General features: G+C 64.1%; 1 protein-coding gene and 1 non-coding gene across 2 annotated transcripts in view; both read left to right on the top strand.

Annotated features, from left to right (window-relative positions):
• The window catches only part of PHEX (phosphate regulating endopeptidase X-linked), a 228,136-nt gene that overhangs the window by 17,067 nt on the left and 196,571 nt on the right, over positions 1 to 14,498 (top strand). The gene's annotated exons all lie outside the window — the stretch shown is intronic.
• On the top strand, positions 12,947 to 13,050 carry LOC133243657 (U6 spliceosomal RNA). Its single transcript, XR_009735198.1, has one exon. It is a non-coding gene; the product is annotated as a U6 spliceosomal RNA (small nuclear RNA).

Raw genomic sequence — 14,498 nt, 5'->3', positions numbered from 1 at the left:
TGAGTCATGTGCGTGCCTCGGCGCCGGGTGCGTCACGTGCGTGCCTCGGCACCGTTTGCGTCACGTGCATCACGTGCGTGCCTCGGCGCCAGGTGAGTCATGTGCGTGCCTCGGCGCCAGGTGAGTCATGTGCGTGCCTCGGCGCCGGGTGCGTCACGTGCCTGCCTCGGCGCCGTGTGCGTCACGTGCGTGCCTCAGCGCCGTGTGCGTCACGTGCGTCACGTGCGTGCCTCGGCGCCAGGTGAGTCATGTGCGTTCCTCGGCGCCGGGTGCGTCACGTGCGTGCCTCGGCGCTGGGTGCGTCACGTGCGTGCCTCGGCACCGTTTGCGTCACGTGCGTCACGTGCGTGCCTCGGCGCCGTGTGCGTCCCATGCGTCACATGCCTGCCTCTGCGCCGTGTGCGTCACGTGCGTGCCTCGGCGCCTTGTGCGTCACGTGCGTCACGTGCGTGCCTCGGCGCTGTGTGCGTCATGTGCGTCACGAGCGTGCCTCGGCGCCGGGTGCGTCACGTGCGTGCCTCGGCGCCGAGTGCGTCCCGTGCGTCACGTGCCTGCCTCTGCGCCGTGTGCGTCACGTGCGTGCCTCGGCGCCGTGTGCGTCACGTGCGTCACGTGTGTGCCTAGGCGCCGTGTGCGTCACGTGCGTCACGTGCGTGCCTCGGCGCCGTGTGCGTCACGTACGTCACGTGCGTGCCTCGGCGCCGTGTGCGTCCCGTGCGTCACGTGCGTGCCTCGGCGCCGTGTGCGTCACGTGCGTCACGTGCGTGCCTCGGCGCCGTGTGTGTCCCGTGCGTCACGTGCGTGCCTCGGCGCCGTGTGCGTCCCGTGCGTCACGAGCGTGCCTCGGCGCCGGGTGCGTCACGTGCGTGCCTCGGCGCCGGGTGCGTCACGTGCGTGCCTCGGCGCCGTGTGCGTCCCGTGCGTCACGTGCCTGCCTCTGCGCCGTGTGCGTCACGTGCGTGCCTCGGCGCCGGGTGCGTCACGTGCGTGCCTCGGCGCCGTGTGCGTCACGTGCGTGCTTCCGTGCCGGGTGCGTCACGTGCGTGCCTTGGCGCCGGGTGTGTCACGTGCGTGCCTCGGCGCCGTCAGTGTCATGTGCGTCACGTGCCTGCCTCGGCGCCGTGTGCGTCACGTGCGTCACGTGCGTGGCTCAGCGCCGTGTGCGTCACGTGCGTCACGTGCGTGCGTCGGCGCCAGGTGAGTCATGTGCGTGCCTCGGCGCCGGGTGCGTCACGTGCGTGCCTCGGCACCGTTTGCGTCACGTGCATCACGTGCGTGCCTCGGCGCCAGGTGAGTCATGTGCGTGCCTCGGCGCCAGGTGAGTCATGTGCGTGCCTCGGCGCCGGGTGCGTCACGTGCCTGCCTCGGCGCCGTGTGCGTCACGTGCGTGCCTCAGCGCCGTGTGCGTCACGTGCGTCACGTGCGTGCCTCGGCGCCAGGTGAGTCATGTGCGTTCCTCGGCGCCGGGTGCGTCACGTGCGTGCCTCGGCGCTGGGTGCGTCACGTGCGTGCCTCGGCACCGTTTGCGTCACGTGCGTCACGTGCGTGCCTCGGCGCCGTGTGCGTCCCATGCGTCACATGCCTGCCTCTGCGCCGTGTGCGTCACGTGCGTGCCTCGGCGCCTTGTGCGTCACGTGCGTCACGTGCGTGCCTCGGCGCTGTGTGCGTCATGTGCGTCACGAGCGTGCCTCGGCGCCGGGTGCGTCACGTGCGTGCCTCGGCGCCGAGTGCGTCCCGTGCGTCACGTGCCTGCCTCTGCGCCGTGTGCGTCACGTGCGTGCCTCGGCGCCGTGTGCGTCACGTGCGTCACGTGTGTGCCTAGGCGCCGTGTGCGTCACGTGCGTCACGTGCGTGCCTCGGCGCCGTGTGCGTCACGTGCGTCACGTGCGTGCCTCGGCGCCGTGTGTGTCCCGTGCGTCACGTGCGTGCCTCGGCGCCGTGTGCGTCCCGTGCGTCACGAGCGTGCCTCGGCGCCGGGTGCGTCACGTGCGTGCCTCGGCGCCGGGTGCGTCACGTGCGTGCCTCGGCGCCGTGTGCGTCCCGTGCGTCACGTGCCTGCCTCTGCGCCGTGTGCGTCACGTGCGTGCCTCGGCGCCGGGTGCGTCACGTGCGTGCCTCGGCGCCGTGTGCGTCACGTGCGTGCTTCCGTGCCGGGTGCGTCACGTGCGTGCCTTGGCGCCGGGTGTGTCACGTGCGTGCCTCGGCGCCGTCAGTGTCATGTGCGTCACGTGCCTGCCTCGGCGCCGTGTGCGTCACGTGCGTCACGTGCGTGGCTCAGCGCCGTGTGCGTCACGTGCGTCACGTGCGTGCGTCGGCGCCAGGTGAGTCATGTGCGTGCCTCGGCGCCGGGTGCGTCACGTGCGTGCCTCGGCACCGTTTGCGTCACGTGCATCACGTGCGTGCCTCGGCGCCAGGTGAGTCATGTGCGTGCCTCGGCGCCAGGTGAGTCATGTGCGTGCCTCGGCGCCGGGTGCGTCACGTGCCTGCCTCGGCGCCGTGTGCGTCACGTGCGTGCCTCAGCGCCGTGTGCGTCACGTGCGTCACGTGCGTGCCTCGGCGCCAGGTGAGTCATGTGCGTTCCTCGGCGCCGGGTGCGTCACGTGCGTGCCTCGGCGCTGGGTGCGTCACGTGCGTGCCTCGGCACCGTTTGCGTCACGTGCGTCACGTGCGTGCCTCGGCGCCGTGTGCGTCCCATGCGTCACATGCCTGCCTCTGCGCCGTGTGCGTCACGTGCGTGCCTCGGCGCCTTGTGCGTCACGTGCGTCACGTGCGTGCCTCGGCGCTGTGTGCGTCATGTGCGTCACGAGCGTGCCTCGGCGCTGGGTGCGTCACGTGCGTGCCTCGGCGCCGAGTGCGTCCCGTGCGTCACGTGCCTGCCTCTGCGCCGTGTGCGTCACGTGCGTGCCTCGGCGCCGTGTGCGTCACGTGCGTCACGTGTGTGCCTAGGCGCCGTGTGCGTCACGTGCGTCACGTGCGTGCCTCGGCGCCGTGTGCGTCACGTGCGTCACGTGCGTGCCTCGGCGCCGTGTGTGTCCCGTGCGTCACGTGCGTGCCTCGGCGCCGTGTGCGTCACGTGCGTCACGTGCGTGCGTCGGCGCCAGGTGAGTCATGTGCGTGCCTCGGCGCCGGGTGCGTCACGTGCGTGCCTCGGCACCGTTTGCGTCACGTGCATCACGTGCGTGCCTCGGCGCCAGGTGAGTCATGTGCGTGCCTCGGCGCCAGGTGAGTCATGTGCGTGCCTCGGCGCCGGGTGCGTCACGTGCCTGCCTCGGCGCCGTGTGCGTCACGTGCGTGCCTCAGCGCCGTGTGCGTCACGTGCGTCACGTGCGTGCCTCGGCGCCAGGTGAGTCATGTGCGTTCCTCGGCGCCGGGTGCGTCACGTGCGTGCCTCGGCGCTGGGTGCGTCACGTGCGTGCCTCGGCACCGTTTGCGTCACGTGCGTCACGTGCGTGCCTCGGCGCCGTGTGCGTCCCATGCGTCACATGCCTGCCTCTGCGCCGTGTGCGTCACGTGCGTGCCTCGGCGCCTTGTGCGTCACGTGCGTCACGTGCGTGCCTCGGCGCTGTGTGCGTCATGTGCGTCACGAGCGTGCCTCGGCGCCGGGTGCGTCACGTGCGTGCCTCGGCGCCGAGTGCGTCCCGTGCGTCACGTGCCTGCCTCTGCGCCGTGTGCGTCACGTGCGTGCCTCGGCGCCGTGTGCGTCACGTGCGTCACGTGTGTGCCTAGGCGCCGTGTGCGTCACGTGCGTCACGTGCGTGCCTCGGCGCCGTGTGCGTCACGTACGTCACGTGCGTGCCTCGGCGCCGTGTGCGTCCCGTGCGTCACGTGCGTGCCTCGGCGCCGTGTGCGTCCCGTGCGTCACGTGCGTGCCTCGGCGCCGTGTGCGTCACGTGCGTCACGTGCGTGCCTCGGCGCCGTGTGCGTCCCGTGCGTGCCTTGGCGCCGGGTGCATCACGTGCGTGCCTCGGCGCCGTCAGCGTCATGTGCGTCACGTGCCTGCCTCGGCGCCGTGTGCGTCACGTGCGTCACGTGCATGCCTCGGCGCCGTGTGCGTCACGTGCGTGCCTCAGCGCCGTGCGCGTCGTGTGCGTCACGTGCGTGCCTCGGCGCCGTGTGCGTCACATGCGTGCCTCGGTGCCGTGTGCGTCACGTGCGTGCTTCCGTGCCGGGTGCGTCACGTGCGTGCCTTGGCGCCGGGTGCATCACGTGCGTGCCTCGGCGCCGTCAGCGTCATGTGCGTCACGTGCCTGCCTCGGCGCCGTGTGCGTCCCGTGCGTGCCTCGGTGCCGTGTACGTCCCGTGCGTAACGTGCGTGCCTCGGCGCCGTGTGCGCGTCCCGTGCGTGCCTCGGTGCCGTGTACGTCCCGTGCGTAACGTGCGTGCCTCGGCGCCGTGTGCGTCACGTGCGTGCTTCGGCGCCGTGTGCGTCACGTGCGTGCTTCAGCGCCGGGTGCGTCACGTGCGTGCCTCGGCGCCGTGTGCCTCACGTCCGTGCTTCCGTGCCTGGTGCGTCACGTGCGTGCCTCGGCGCCGGGTGCGTCACGTGCGTGCCTCGGCGCCGGGTGCGTCACGTGCGTGCCTCGGCGCCGTGTGCGTCACGTGCGTGCTTCCGTGCCGGGTGCGTCACGTGCGTGCCTTGGCGCCGGGCGCGTCACGTGCGTGCCTCGGCGCCGTGTGCGTCCCGTGCGTCACGTGCGTGCCTCGGCGCCGTGTGCGTCCCGTGCGTGCCTTGGCGCCGGGTGCATCACGTGCGTGCCTCGGCGCCGTCAGCGTCATGTGCGTCACGTGCCTGCCTCGGCGCCGTGTGCGTCACGTGCGTCACGTGCATGCCTCGGCGCCGTGTGCGTCACGTGCGTGCCTCAGCGCCGTGCGCGTCGTGTGCGTCACGTGCGTGCCTCGGCGCCGTGTGCGTCACATGCGTGCCTCGGTGCCGTGTGCGTCACGTGCGTGCTTCCGTGCCGGGTGCGTCACGTGCGTGCCTTGGCGCCGGGTGCATCACGTGCGTGCCTCGGCGCCGTCAGCGTCATGTGCGTCACGTGCCTGCCTCGGCGCCGTGTGCGTCCCGTGCGTGCCTCGGTGCCGTGTACGTCCCGTGCGTAACGTGCGTGCCTCGGCGCCGTGTGCGCGTCCCGTGCGTGCCTCGGTGCCGTGTACGTCCCGTGCGTAACGTGCGTGCCTCGGCGCCGTGTGCGTCACGTGCGTGCTTCGGCGCCGTGTGCGTCACGTGCGTGCTTCAGCGCCGGGTGCGTCACGTGCGTGCCTCGGCGCCGTGTGCCTCACGTCCGTGCTTCCGTGCCTGGTGCGTCACGTGCGTGCCTCGGCGCCGGGTGCGTCACGTGCGTGCCTCGGCGCCGGGTGCGTCACGTGCGTGCCTCGGCGCCGGGTGCGTCACGTGCGTGCCTCGGCGCCGTGTGCGTCACGTGCGTGCTTCCGTGCCGGGTGCGTCACGTGCGTGCCTTGGCGCCGGGCGCGTCACGTGCGTGCCTCGGCGCCGTCAGCGTCATGTGCGTCACGTGCCTGCCTCGGCGCCGTGTGCGTCACGTGCATGCCTCGGCGCCGTGTGCGTTACATGCATCACTTGCGTGCCTCGGCGCCAGGTGCGTCCTGTGCGTCACGTGCCTGCCTCTGCGCCAGGTGCGTCACGTGCGTGCCTCGGCGCCGTGTGCATCACGTGCGTCACGTGCGTGCCTCGGCGCTTTGTGCGTCATGTGCGTCACGAGCGTGCCTCGGCGCCCGGTGCGTCACGTGCGTGCCTCAGCGCCGGGTGCGTCACGTGCGTGCCTCGGCGCCGTGTGCGTCCCGTGTGTCACGTGCCTGCCTCTGTGTCGGGTGCGTCACGTGCGTGCCTCGGCGCCGTGTGCGTCATGTGCGTCACATGCGTGCCTCGGCGCCGGGTGCGTCACGTGCGTGCCTCGGCGCCGGGTGCGTCACGTGCGTGCCTGGGCTCCGTGTGCGTCACGTGCGTGCCTCGGCGCCGGGTGCGTCACGTGCGTGCCTCGGCGCCGGGTGCGTCACGTGCGTGCCTCGGCGCCGGGAGCGTCACGTGCGTGCCTCGGCGCCGTGTGCGTCACGTGCGTCACGTGCGTGCCTCGGCGCCGGGTGCGTCACGTGCGTGCCTCGGCGCCGAGTGCGTCCCGTGCGTCACGTGCCTGCCTCTGCGCCGTGTGCGTCACGTGCGTGCCTCGGCGCCGTGTGCGTCACGTGCGTCACGTGTGTGCCTAGGCGCCGTGTGCGTCACGTGCGTCACGTGCGTGCCTCGGCGCCGTGTGCGTCACGTACGTCACGTGCGTGCCTCGGCGCCGTGTGCGTCCCGTGCGTCACGTGCGTGCCTCGGCGCCAGGTGAGTCATGTGCGTTCCTCGGCGCCGGGTGCGTCACGTGCGTGCCTCGGCGCTGGGTGCGTCACGTGCGTGCCTCGGCACCGTTTGCGTCACGTGCGTCACGTGCGTGCCTCGGCGCCGTGTGCGTCCCATGCGTCACATGCCTGCCTCTGCGCCGTGTGCGTCACGTGCGTGCCTCGGCGCCTTGTGCGTCACGTGCGTCACGTGCGTGCCTCGGCGCTGTGTGCGTCATGTGCGTCACGAGCGTGCCTCGGCGCCGGGTGCGTCACGTGCGTGCCTCGGCGCCGAGTGCGTCCCGTGCGTCACGTGCCTGCCTCTGCGCCGTGTGCGTCACGTGCGTGCCTCGGCGCCGTGTGCGTCACGTGCGTCACGTGTGTGCCTAGGCGCCGTGTGCGTCACGTGCGTCACGTGCGTGCCTCGGCGCCGTGTGCGTCACGTACGTCACGTGCGTGCCTCGGCGCCGTGTGCGTCCCGTGCGTCACGTGCGTGCCTCGGCGCCGTGTGCGTCCCGTGCGTCACGTGCGTGCCTCGGCGCCGTGTGCGTCACGTGCGTCACGTGCGTGCCTCGGCGCCGTGTGCGTCCCGTGCGTGCCTTGGCGCCGGGTGCATCACGTGCGTGCCTCGGCGCCGTCAGCGTCATGTGCGTCACGTGCCTGCCTCGGCGCCGTGTGCGTCACGTGCGTCACGTGCATGCCTCGGCGCCGTGTGCGTCACGTGCGTGCCTCAGCGCCGTGCGCGTCGTGTGCGTCACGTGCGTGCCTCGGCGCCGTGTGCGTCACATGCGTGCCTCGGTGCCGTGTGCGTCACGTGCGTGCTTCCGTGCCGGGTGCGTCACGTGCGTGCCTTGGCGCCGGGTGCATCACGTGCGTGCCTCGGCGCCGTCAGCGTCATGTGCGTCACGTGCCTGCCTCGGCGCCGTGTGCGTCCCGTGCGTGCCTCGGTGCCGTGTACGTCCCGTGCGTAACGTGCGTGCCTCGGCGCCGTGTGCGCGTCCCGTGCGTGCCTCGGTGCCGTGTACGTCCCGTGCGTAACGTGCGTGCCTCGGCGCCGTGTGCGTCACGTGCGTGCTTCGGCGCCGTGTGCGTCACGTGCGTGCTTCAGCGCCGGGTGCGTCACGTGCGTGCCTCGGCGCCGTGTGCCTCACGTCCGTGCTTCCGTGCCTGGTGCGTCACGTGCGTGCCTCGGCGCCGGGTGCGTCACGTGCGTGCCTCGGCGCCGGGTGCGTCACGTGCGTGCCTCGGCGCCGTGTGCGTCACGTGCGTGCTTCCGTGCCGGGTGCGTCACGTGCGTGCCTTGGCGCCGGGCGCGTCACGTGCGTGCCTCGGCGCCGTGTGCGTCCCGTGCGTCACGTGCGTGCCTCGGCGCCGTGTGCGTCCCGTGCGTGCCTTGGCGCCGGGTGCATCACGTGCGTGCCTCGGCGCCGTCAGCGTCATGTGCGTCACGTGCCTGCCTCGGCGCCGTGTGCGTCACGTGCGTCACGTGCATGCCTCGGCGCCGTGTGCGTCACGTGCGTGCCTCAGCGCCGTGCGCGTCGTGTGCGTCACGTGCGTGCCTCGGCGCCGTGTGCGTCACATGCGTGCCTCGGTGCCGTGTGCGTCACGTGCGTGCTTCCGTGCCGGGTGCGTCACGTGCGTGCCTTGGCGCCGGGTGCATCACGTGCGTGCCTCGGCGCCGTCAGCGTCATGTGCGTCACGTGCCTGCCTCGGCGCCGTGTGCGTCCCGTGCGTGCCTCGGTGCCGTGTACGTCCCGTGCGTAACGTGCGTGCCTCGGCGCCGTGTGCGCGTCCCGTGCGTGCCTCGGTGCCGTGTACGTCCCGTGCGTAACGTGCGTGCCTCGGCGCCGTGTGCGTCACGTGCGTGCTTCGGCGCCGTGTGCGTCACGTGCGTGCTTCAGCGCCGGGTGCGTCACGTGCGTGCCTCGGCGCCGTGTGCCTCACGTCCGTGCTTCCGTGCCTGGTGCGTCACGTGCGTGCCTCGGCGCCGGGTGCGTCACGTGCGTGCCTCGGCGCCGGGTGCGTCACGTGCGTGCCTCGGCGCCGGGTGCGTCACGTGCGTGCCTCGGCGCCGTGTGCGTCACGTGCGTGCTTCCGTGCCGGGTGCGTCACGTGCGTGCCTTGGCGCCGGGCGCGTCACGTGCGTGCCTCGGCGCCGTCAGCGTCATGTGCGTCACGTGCCTGCCTCGGCGCCGTGTGCGTCACGTGCATGCCTCGGCGCCGTGTGCGTTACATGCATCACTTGCGTGCCTCGGCGCCAGGTGCGTCCTGTGCGTCACGTGCCTGCCTCTGCGCCAGGTGCGTCACGTGCGTGCCTCGGCGCCGTGTGCATCACGTGCGTCACGTGCGTGCCTCGGCGCTTTGTGCGTCATGTGCGTCACGAGCGTGCCTCGGCGCCCGGTGCGTCACGTGCGTGCCTCAGCGCCGGGTGCGTCACGTGCGTGCCTCGGCGCCGTGTGCGTCCCGTGTGTCACGTGCCTGCCTCTGTGTCGGGTGCGTCACGTGCGTGCCTCGGCGCCGTGTGCGTCATGTGCGTCACATGCGTGCCTCGGCGCCGGGTGCGTCACGTGCGTGCCTCGGCGCCGGGTGCGTCACGTGCGTGCCTGGGCTCCGTGTGCGTCACGTGCGTGCCTCGGCGCCGGGTGCGTCACGTGCGTGCCTCGGCGCCGGGTGCGTCACGTGCGTGCCTCGGCGCCGGGAGCGTCACGTGCGTGCCTCGGCGCCGTGTGCGTCACGTGCGTCACGTGCGTGCCTCGGCGCCGGGTGCGTCACGTGCGTGCCTCGGCGCCGGGTGCGTCACGTGCGTGCCTCGGCGCCGGGAGCGTCACGTGCGTGCCTCGGCGCCGTGTGCGTCACGTGCGTCACGTGCGTGCCTCGGCGCCGGGTGCGTCACGTGCGTGCCTCGGCGCCGGGTGCGTCACGTGCGTGCCTCGGCGCCGGGTGCGTCACGTGCGTCACGTGCGTGCCTCGGCGCCGGGTGAGTCACGTTCGTGCCTCGGCGCCGGGTGCGTCACGTGCGTGCCTCGGCGCCGGGTGCGTCACGTGCGTGCCTCGGCGCCGTGTGCGTCACGTGCGTGCCTCGGCACCGTGTGCGTCACATGCGTCACGTGCGTGCCTCGGCGCCGGGTGCATCACATGCGTGCCTCGGCGCCGGGTGCGTCACGTGCGTGCCTCGGCGCCGTGTGCGTTTCGTGCGTCACGTGCCTGCCTCTGCGCCGGGTGCGTCACGTGCGTGCCTCGGCGCCGTGTGCGTCTCGTGCCTCACGTGCGTGCCTCGGCGCCGTGTGCGTCACGTGCGTCACGTGCGTGCCTCGGCGCCGGGTGCGTCACGTGCGTTCCTCGGCGCCGGGTGCGTCACGTGCGTGCCTCGGCGTCGTGTGCGTCACGTGCGTGCCTCGCCGCCGGGTGCATCACGTGCGTGCCTCGGCGCCGAGTGCGTTACGTGCGTGCCTCGGCGCCGTGTGCGTCCCGTTCGTCACGTGCCTGCCTCTGTGCCGGGTGCGTCACGTGCGTGCCTCGGCGCCGTGTGCGTCCCGTGCGTCACGTGCGTGCCTCGGCGCCGGGTGCGTCACGTGCGTGCCTCGGCGCCGGGTGCGTCACGTGCGTGCCTCGGCGCCGGGTGCGTCACGTGCGTGCCTCGGTGCCGTGTGCGTCCCGTGCGTCACGTGCCTGCCTCTGCGCCGGGTGCGTCACGTGCGTGCCTCGGCGCCGTGTGCATCACGTGCGTCACGTGCGTGCCTCGGCGCTGTGTGCGTCACGTGCGTCACGTGCGTGCCTCGGCGCTGGGTGCGTCACGTGCGTGCCTCGGCGCCGTGTGCGTCATGTGCGTGCCTCGGCGCCGGGTGCGTCACGTGCGTCACGTGCGTGCCTCGGTGCCGTGTGCGTCCCGTGCATCACGTGCGGGTCTCGGCGCCGTGTGCGTCACGTGCGTGCCTTGGCGGTGTGTGCGTCATGTTCGTGCCTTGGCGCCGGGTGCGTGCATAACGGCCTGCCCCCGCGCTGTGTGCGTCACGTGCGTGCCTCGGTGCCGCGTGCGTGCGTCACGTGCCTGCCTCGGCGCCGCGTGCGTGCATTACGTGCCCGCCTCGGTGCCGTTTGCGTCACGTGCGTGCCTCGGTGCTGCGTTCGTGCGTTACGTGCCCGCCTCGGTGCCGTTTGCGTCACGTGCGTGTCTCGGTGCCGCATGCGTGCATCACGTGCATGCCTCGGGGCCACGTGCATGACGTGCTCATGTGCGTGCCTCGGCGCCGCATGCATGCATCACGTGCCTGCCTCGGCACCGTGTGCGTCACGTGCCTGCCTCGGCGCCATGTGCGTGCATCACATGCGTGCCTCGGCGCCGTGTGCGTGCATCATGTGCCTGCCTCGGCACCATGTGTGTCACGTGCGTCACGTGCCTGCCTCGGGGCCGCGTGCTTGTGTTGCTTGAAGGATGATGTTTGGGAGAAGGCGTTTTGGGCATTTTGCAAACAGCTGCCATATTTTCTGAGGTGCCATCTTTCCTTACTTCTCTTTTCTAGTCACATCCTAATCCCTCTTTCAGAATAACGGAGAAAGAATACAAAGAAGTGAGGAAACAAGAAAAGGACTTGTTAATGATAGTGGTGGTAGTGGATAGGAGCAGAGAGGCTAACTTTAGTTCGAAGGCTGATCTGGGCTAAATACATAAACCCACCTATGACTCAGTTTCACAATCTGTAAAATGGGAAAAAGAATTTTTTTTTTCTGCACTGGGCCTTTATTACTTCCCATGGACTTTCTCTAGTTGTGGAGCACAGAGGTTCCTCTCTAGTTGTGACGAGTGGACTTATTGTGGTGGCTTCTCATTACAGAGCACAGGCTCAGTCGTCGTGGCCCACAGGGCTTAATTGCTTTGTAGCATGTGAGATGTTACCGATCAGGGATTGAACCCCGTTCTCCTGCGTTGGCAGGTAGATTCTTTCCTACTGAGCCACCAGGGAAGAGTTTTTAATTTATCATGCTGGTTATGAGAATAGAAGAAAATAATGATGGTGTTAGTATGAGAAGTTGAGGTCCATGATGTCTTCCCCTTTACCCCTTACTCAGAGAGCATTGTAACTCAGTTGGCAAGATAGGACCTGGCGTCAATTCTTGTGATGGCAGAACTGTATCTTAACTCATGTGAGGCTGTTTTAGGCATTATTCATCCGTCTTCAGAGAATGCGCACTGTTCCCTATAGAATTATTAATGTGTTTGCTTCAGGAGTGCTACTTCAGACATTGCTGGCAGTATTATATCATCTGTGGTTTATGCATTGCATTGCTTTTCTAGACTCTATGAGCTCTGAAACATCTGGCGTCAAGAGTTTAGCATGAGTGTTTGTGAAATTGTAATAGCAAATTTGTATGTATGGTTGCCAGATTTAGCTACATGCATACATTCAGGATGCCCAGTTAAATTTGAATTGCAGATATACAATGACAAATTTTTTTTTTTTGGTACAAGTATGTCCCATGAAATACTTGGTAGTACTTGCACTATAAAAGTAGTCATTTATATGAAATGCAAATTTCACTAGGTATTCTGTACTTTATCTGGCAACTGTATTTATTTGGCAGTGTGCCTGACACTTTTCTAAGTGCTTTACACGTACTCATTTAATTCTCATGAAAATCCTATGTGGTGCTTTTATTACCCCATTTTACAGATGAGGAAACTAAAATACAGAGAGGCTAAGGTTGCATAGTTATTGCATGGTGGTGTTGGCATTCAAAATCAGGTGGTCTGGGTCTAGAGTATGTGATGAGGCTACACTGCCTGAGAAGGGCTTAGCATAGTTCCTGGCACAGAGGGAAACTGCTCAGTATTAGTGACTTTATTGTTACCACCCACCCCACCCCTTTTAGCCCTGGTTAAACTTTAAGAAGTCAGGCTGGTATAAGGAGTAGTGCCTCCACCTCTACTACACAAATGCTAGCTGGAGACCAAATAACAATTTGTCTTGTATGTGATGACTTGAGGGACTACATAGCCTGGCATTTCGCAGAGTTTCTTTGTCATCGTATTTCTTTTATTAAAAGAAGACTCTCTGAGTTTTATCCATGAATTGAGTAGGGGGAAAGGAGTTTTGGTGTCTTGACAATTATGGTCCCTTGCAATTTTAAGTCACAGCTCCTCTGTATAAAGTGCAACCCTGTGCCCAGCTGTGAACTGTGAATGATGAATTGAGAGGCTGTAGCTGGAGTTTTTCCACTTAGTGGGCTCAGTTCCAAATTCAGTGTGAGTGATGTATTCTCCACTTTGTATCAGGACTGAGGTCAGAGCTGATCTTGCAGTTTAGATACCTGCAAGAATACTGAGGAGATGGGATACATTTGAGGGTTTGGGGCTGGGGGATTTGGGAAGGTAGCCAGTAAACAGTGTGCTTATGTGAATATTGTATGGGACTGAAACTTCTGTGATCCATGTCCCTGAGGTGTCACACAGCAGATTCATTCTGGGACTGCAGAGCCCGATTAACCATAAATATAAACTAAAATGAAAACTTTGTGTCCTAACATATTTGCATATTACATATTAGTGATGAAATAGTAGCAGAAACAAAAATTGTAATTGGAGGCAACCTAATTAATTTTGAAAGATAAAAATATTGTGCTCGCTTTGGCAGCACATATACTAAAATTGGAATGATACAGAGATTAGCATGGCCCCTGCACAAGGATGACACACAAGTTTGTGAAGCATTCCATATTTTTTGGGCCAGTTCTAATGAGGTGGATGAAACTGGAGCCTATTATACAGAGTGAAGTAAGTCAGAAAGAAAAACACCAATACAGTATATTAACGCATATATATGGAATTTAGAAAGATGGTAATGATGACCCTATATGTGAGACAGCAAAAGAGACACAGATGTAAAGAACAGACTTTTGGACTCTGTGGGAGAAGGCAAGGGTAGGATGATTTGAGAGAATAGCATTGAAATATGTATATTACCATATGTGAAATAGATCGCCAGTCCAGGTTTGATGCATGAGACAGGGTGCTCAAGGCTGGTGCACTGGGATGACCCTGAGGGGTGGGATGGGGAGGGAAGATGGAGGGGGTTCAGGATGGGGAACACATGTACACCCATGGCTGATTCATGTCAATGTATGGCAAAAACCACTATGATATTGTAAAGTAATTAGCCTCCAATTAAAATAATTAATTAACAAAGAAAGATAAAAATGTTAATTTAAACTTTGCCAAACTTAGATTCTAAACCACTTTTTTTTTTTGCTTCTTGGGGGAGTGTGTGGAAGGATTGAGAGTGGTGGGGAATTTGAATTTCTGTAGCGATTAGGATGCTTGTATATTAGTCACTTCATTGAAGACATAAAGCTGTTTGAAATTTTCATAGAATGTCTAGGCTAAGGAAATAAGTAGCCTTACTTTTAAACCTGGAAGAACCACACATAACCAAACTGTAGTATGCGTATCTACATTTATGCAGATTATACTTTTTTTGGCTAGTCATTCATGTTTAGCTGAAAACTCATTGGGTTTCCATTACTTCAAACATAAATGTATTCTGGCATTAATTAAGGATAAAAATCACCCAGGATGTCATCTTTCCAATGTCATTAAAATATTGGCTGCCCTTAAAAAAATGATTTGGTGCATATCTTTAGGTTAGAGTGGTAGCCAGCAGTTGAAAGAGAGTTGGAGTTTAGTATTAGGAATTTGGGGACCTTCTCATCTTGTAATGAAAGATTTTTTTTTTAAGCTCATAGATACATATTTAGCTATGCACAAACTTCCTACTGATTGTCTTCCATATGTAATTGAGTGTGGCTTTAAGAAAGGAAAAAATGGCAGATCAGTCTATTGTGTCTTTCTGTTAACTTATACAGATAGCCAGTTCTGCCCCTAGACTTGGGCAAGAGTGGCGTCTGCCTTGGGCCCCTCATTTAGAAAGTTCCTCTTTGCCCTGCTCTGGCCACGCCTCTCCCCTGGACAAGGAGTCTGTGGGGCCAAAGCAACAGCCCTCTCCTTCTGCAACCCAGAATGCCCTCTAAGATGGCCCCAAGCTTCCTTTCAGGGCCTCTTTGGATCTCTTCCAGGGGTTCATTTCTCTGAGAGCTTCCCTAAATGTCAAGGGGTTTAAGAATCCATACCTGGCCCTCCAGGTCTTTATGAAAGTATGAATATATTGTAAATA

Source organism: Bos javanicus, chromosome X, assembly GCF_032452875.1.
Source record: "Bos javanicus breed banteng chromosome X, ARS-OSU_banteng_1.0, whole genome shotgun sequence".
NCBI classification, from domain to species: Eukaryota; Metazoa; Chordata; class Mammalia; order Artiodactyla; family Bovidae; genus Bos; species Bos javanicus.
The sequence above is the reverse complement of the archived record's forward strand: the minus strand, read 5'-3'. Positions and strand labels throughout refer to the sequence as shown.